Source organism: Gossypium hirsutum, chromosome A01 (genome assembly GCF_007990345.1).
Source record: "Gossypium hirsutum isolate 1008001.06 chromosome A01, Gossypium_hirsutum_v2.1, whole genome shotgun sequence".
Classification (NCBI taxonomy): Eukaryota; Viridiplantae; Streptophyta; class Magnoliopsida; order Malvales; family Malvaceae; genus Gossypium; species Gossypium hirsutum.
The window spans coordinates 116498108-116504458 of NC_053424.1; the positions used below are offsets into that span (position 1 = coordinate 116498108).

Below are 6351 nucleotides of genomic sequence, written 5' to 3' on the forward strand. Positions count from 1 at the left end.
TGAAACTTTGGAGTGGTATTTCTTTTATGGCAGAATCTAGCTTTCACAGTCGATAGGAACCATACTTGAGGGCAAGCATGGGCTAAGTAGGGGAATTTGATAATACTCTAAAATGACGTGTTTTTATATATTAATCATGTGTTTATTTTGAGCTTGAGCCTACTAATTTGAGCTATTTATGTCTTTTTATCTTTTAGGGACTAAATTGGAAGTGAAAAGTAAATTCAAGGGGAAAAGCGTCAATTTGGAGGTTAAATGGGCCAATATGCAACGTGAGACAAATATGGTGCCAAAAGTGCGAACATGGAAGACACAAGGACTTAAAAGCAAATAGAAGAGATTTTATTTTGGAAGACTCTATTTTATTTTATTCTATTAGGATAATTAATATTAAGATAATTATTAGGATTATTCAAATTTAGGATTTTATTTTAATTATATTTGCTTATCTTTAATTAAATGTATTTATCTTTTTAGAATTTAAGTTCAATTAGACTATCTCCCTAGCACTATAAATAGGGGGTGAAGTGACTCTATTTAGGGCATCTTTTTCTATAAACACTCTCCCCCAAAAGTCTTTTGTTCTTTCATATTTCTTTTCAATAAAATTTCTTTTTCCATATTTTTATTTATTTGCTTTCCCTCAATTATCATGAGCCACTAAAAAACCCTTCTAGCCAAAAGTTGTCAATATTTCCCCAAAAAGGGTTCTTGAGGCCTAGAATCCATACTTAGCCTTCTCGCCAAGTATTCATTGTTTCTCCGCACTACGGGCTGACGCTTCTGTCCATGGCCCTTAAGAAGTAAGCTTTTCAGCATATGCAAAGGCGGCCGCTTTGTATGTTTTGGAAGGACTGCATAGTCAGTTCGTTAACTTACTGCGTCAGGCGTCAGAGGTTGGCGAGCCAAAGAGACAAAATGGCGTGGGATTCGCCATTGAGAAGCATTGATCTAGCATAGATTACTGGCTAGAGTCAGGTTCCCTAAAAATCGTAAATCTAATCTTTGGAGCTGGTGGTCGTAGGCGTCCTCTTCCACTATAACTGGCTTACTTGAGTCGAGAAGGATCATCCAAAAGCCAAGGATTGAACCCAAGGCGGAATGAGACAACCGGAGGCTGGAACTTTCCCATAAGAATTTCTTTTCTCTTAAAACTCTCTTTATTATTTTTATTATTTTCGTAATCATAATTTCAGTAAACTTTAAATTCTGTTTTTATTTTATTTTCGCTTCCAAAATCAATTCTTAAATTCTGTTTTTTATTTTTTTTCAGGAACGCAGGTTTTCTTGGGCACATTCTGCCTAGGATTTCGAGAGACAAGCATTCGTATAATCCGGTCCCCGAGGATTCAACCCTACTTCCCCTTTACTATTTCTTTTTCATTATTTTACAGGGAATAGGATATTTTTTGTGCTCTCAACGACCGCATCATTAACAAACATTAAGGTTTTTATCTATTTTGAGATGATTTGACAATAAATGTAAATTCAAAAGCTAAAAGAGGTGAAAAATTAAATGGAAGGCTAAATTGACTTATTTTATAAAGTTAAAGGACCAAAAAAGTCATTATACCTTTTAATTTTAGATTTGATATAGCTTCAGCATAACATGGCTCGTCAAAACCATCCATTAACTACAAGAACATGGTTTAGCCTTATAACCAAGGTGAAGTTAGGAAATGGTTTTGGGGTAAAAATGAATAAACTTTTTTGAAAGGATTAAAATATAATTTTATCAACTTATGATTTCTTAAACACTAAAGGGATTATAGAAGCAAATTTTCATTTTCGAGGTCAAGGTTGCTACCTACCCTCTCCCTTCGCCCTTGTTTATAGCATCGCCATTCGGAACAACACACAATTTGCTGAAGCTTGGCTTTATAGCCTCATCAAGTAAACATCTCTTGAATGTCTCGTCATACCAAATGAGTCCACACAACTCTTAGAAGATATATGAAAAAAAGTTTTTAATGACACACTTCAATATGTCATATCTTAACTTAATAAACCATTCGCCTAGTCCCTTCAAGTCCACCCTTATAATGCTTTCAGTTGAAATGCGCCATCCTACCACTGCATATATAGAATAGAGAACTTAATGGCTACAAACCACGCTCAACCAACCTTCCTTTATAAATATTCCTCCTTAATACTGATGCAAGGAAGAGGAGGCATACATAATCTATACTCTGCTAAAACTTAATCTCAACATTCTCAAACCATCATTCTAACAACTTTTCGCATCTTTTACGGTGTGAATCACCTCATTTTAATAAGTTTCTATGAGCTTTTTTATTTAAATAACCCAAATAATTTAATTGAGTACCAAAATGACCCATTTTTTTAATTAAACACCAAAATGATCTAAAATCTACAGTAAAAGTTGGTGGAGCCAAATTATATAGCGCCACCAACTTTCCACGTCAGCAGGGAGCATAAAAAAATTAACTTTTTGGTTGAGCCATGTAAAATGGCACCATCTGTATAAATATCATGGAAATACTTCAAGTTCTAGGAAAATAAGGGACTTCAAAACAATTTTCCATTTTCTGGTGGAGCCAACTTAAATAGCGCCACCAGACCTGACACTTGACACCCTTCTTTTACTTTTTTTTTTTTACTTTTTATTAACTTTTGTCTTTTTCTTTAATTTTTTTTAAGTTTTATATTTTTTCTTATTTTATTTTGTTTATTTATTTTATTCTTATTAATTTTAAAAAATTTGAAATGTATATTTGAAATGTTTTATAATATATATTTTTTAAAATTTTAAATATTATTTTTTAATTATTTTTTAAATTTTGAATATTATTTTTTTAAATATTAAATATATATTTTTAATAATATAAAATATTTAAATATTTTAAAGATATGACCTTTCAAATTTATTATTAGTTTTTTAATATTTTAAATATTACTTAATTTGTTTTATAATATTTTAAATTATGATTTTTAAATTAATTTTAAAGATATTCGGCTTTTTAATAAAAATAACCCAAAAAATTTAATTAATTATCAAAATGACCCCTTTTTTTAATTTGGCTCCACCAACTTTTACTGTAGGTTTCAAGTCACTTTCGTGTTTAATTAAAAAATGAGTTATTTTGATAATGAATTAAATTTTTTGTATTATTTTTATAAAAAAGCCAAGATATTCAAACCATTTTTTAAATTCTATTTAAAAGTTAAAGAATAATATTTTATTTAAAAAAGTGAAATTTGAATTAATTAGAAAATTATTTATAAAGTCCCTCATTTTTTCAGAATTTTTTAAATTATGGTTTTTAATTATTTTTAAAGATATTTAAACCTTTTTAAAAGAATTTTAATACAAATTTTATTTAAAAATTTTAAATGTTTAAATATTATTAAAAATATATTTAATATTTAAAATTAAAAAAAATAAAAATATATTTTTAAAATTTATAAGACATAATTTAAAAAAATAATATTTAAAATTTTAAAAAATATATATTATAAAACTCAAATATACATTTCGAATTTTTTAAAATTAATAACAAAAAATAAATAAAATAAATAAACAAATTAAACTAAGAAAAAATATATAACTTAAAAAAAGAGAAAAAATTAAAGAAAAAGACAAAAGTTAAAAAAAAAAGTAAAAAGAAGGGTGTGAGGTATAGGTCTGGTGGGGTCATTTAAGTTGACTCCACCAGAAAATGAAAAATTGTTTTGAAGTCCCTTATTTTTCTAGAACTTGTAATATTTCTATAGTATTTATATAGGTGGTGCCATTTTATATGGCTCCACTAAAAAATTAATTTTTTTATGCTCCCTACTGACGTGGCAAGTTGGTGGCGCCATATAATTTGGCTCCACCAACTTTTACTGTAAATTTCAGGTCATTTTAGTGTTTAATTAAAAAGATAAGTCATTTTAGTACTTAATTAAATTATTTAAGTTATTTAAATAAAAAAGCCAGTTTCTATGTCTTTTATAACGTGAATTGTACCCTTTATATTATTTAACATCAATGCTATAATTTGATTTAATGTCACATTTTAAAGTAATCAAATGAATTTACTCTGGTCAAACAAGTGGTTGACTTTTCTTGTTTCCTTCTCAAAGAGTTAACTTGTAGGGCACTATGAATCCAAAAAATCAATTAGTATTTCTTTTAGGAAGTCAAGTATAAGTATATTCACAGTCGGAATATATAAATAATACACCCCCAACTAAATATTATAAAGTAACTAAATATTATAAAGTGTGTTGATATAATAATTAGAATATTTTCAAATAAAATATACAAATTTAAATTTAAATTAGAATAAATTTTAGATTAATAACCAACATATTATTTACACAAGATGAGATTCGAATATAATATCTCAAAATTTTGAAAACCACAACTTTATCGCCAAACAAAAACCTGTTGATATTTTTTGAATTTTTTTTTGGTAGAAAAAAAAATTAGACTAAAACAAAACTAGTCTAATTTCCATCAATTACATCAGACATTACGTGAAAAACATCAATTTCCAATAGATGTCGCACATAGATCAAAAGTTCATCAAGAATGATCAATTGGTTCAAGATTTCCTTAGCCAAACAATCAGGGACTCTGTCGCCATCTCTTAATAAAAGTCTAAGCTTCACTTGCCAATCCTTAGTAATCCAAGTGTGGAGCAATCCGACTTTCGGTATATTGTTTACACAAGCAAAACCAGAGCGCAAAATTTTCAATAAGAGAGCATTGTCGGTTTCCACTTCCACCTATCGAAATCCCCGTTCCCAAGTTAGTTTCAACCCTTCAAGCATTGCCTTAGCTTTTACTTGAAAGATATCAACCAAGCCTGTCACCATGCCAAATTAGTTTTCATTAGATTAACATTTTTTGAGTAAACTACATTAGTAGTCGCTCAATTATTAGTATTTTTTTTATTATCCAACTATAAAAAGTTACAACATGGTCACTCAACTATTAGTAAATATTTTTGGGTCAACCAACTATGAAAAGTTACAAAATGACCACCCAATTATGCAGTTTTGTGTTTTTTATCACTGGTTGGCTAATGGTGTAACTTTCAAAATTGGCATAATAGCATTTTTAACCTTAAATATTTATACATTGTGTCAATTTAGTCTTTTTTATTTTAAAAAAAGCTCAACATTTACACATTGTATAATTTGTTTTTTTTTTAGTTTTAGTTTTACTTCTCTTTGCAACCCTTTTACCTAAAAAGCTAAAAAATCAAATTTATTAGCTAAATTTGATTAAAATATACAAAAAAGGAGACATCTCTAAAATCCAAGATAATAGTTTTCATCTTTTCTCAATATTTTTTAAAAATAACATTCAATGTCACAAAAAATGAAAACAAAAGTGCAAAAAAAAAAAATTAAATTACACAATGTGTAAATGTTAAGAGTTAATTTTTTTTAAAAAATAAAAATTAAATTTACATGATTTATAAATATTAAGAGTTAAATTTTTTATTATTCCAATTTTAAAAACTTCCATAATTGGCCTATTGGTGACAAAAAAAATAAAATTAAATATTTGGGTCGTCGTAAAAGAAACCTTTGATTCTCAACAAGCCCGCCATTGAAGCTCTCAAAGCCCCAACATTTCTCTCTTCAACTCTTATATACCTCAATAAAGTCCCCCAGAATCCAGCCCAATATCCCCACACCATAACCAATTGATAGATTTTGTTGTTTGATAAATACAAAAGCGTAGCTCCTTAAGGTCGCCTTTCGTTTTAAATCCATGGAAGCGCTTCGAGTCATAGTTGCGCAACATTAACCATTCTCCTGAGTTTTCTCTTGAGGGTTTTCCTCTTTAGATTTCCCCTTGTTTTTTTTCCCTACTGGGTTTTTCGTTATTGAGGCGTTTCTTGTTTTTGGATTTGTACCCCTTCCCCCCCCCCTAAAATCTGCCACCCATTAAGCATAATTCTTAGTGTGGTTCCAGTTACGGAGGAAAAGAGTCTAAATGCCAAGAGTGATGAATCAATTAGATGTGTGAATGGGGGTATTGAATTTATTTTCTTTTAATATTTCCCATCTTGAATTCAAACTTTCGAGGCATTAGAATTTGTCTGACTTGCCATTGTTTCAAAGAATGAATGACTTCCATTTGTTCTATTTTCTTTTCCCGCATAGGTTTCTCATTCACATTGATGGTTTTAAAGACTTTGAATCGTGTGTGGCTTGACTTGAAAACTTGAATTTGTCAGTCAATTGAGAAAGTTTTTGAGGTTCCGGCAGCTGGATTGTATCATAATGAACCATCAAATTTCCAAACCCTAAAACACTTGAGGATTGAAAAAAATATTTATAATTTAAGGATTGTTTCGTGAAAATTTTGTTTACTGAAAAAAAGTG

At 28.8% G+C, this 6351-nt stretch overlaps 1 non-coding gene across 1 annotated transcript; it reads left to right on the forward strand.

Moving 5' to 3' along the window:
- Positions 1-5957: 5957 nt before the first annotated feature.
- LOC121207099 (small nucleolar RNA Z266) lies at positions 5958-6079 on the forward strand. The gene has a single exon (XR_005902260.1). It is a non-coding gene; the product is annotated as a small nucleolar RNA Z266 (small nucleolar RNA).
- The last annotated feature ends 272 nt before the right edge of the window (positions 6080-6351 follow it).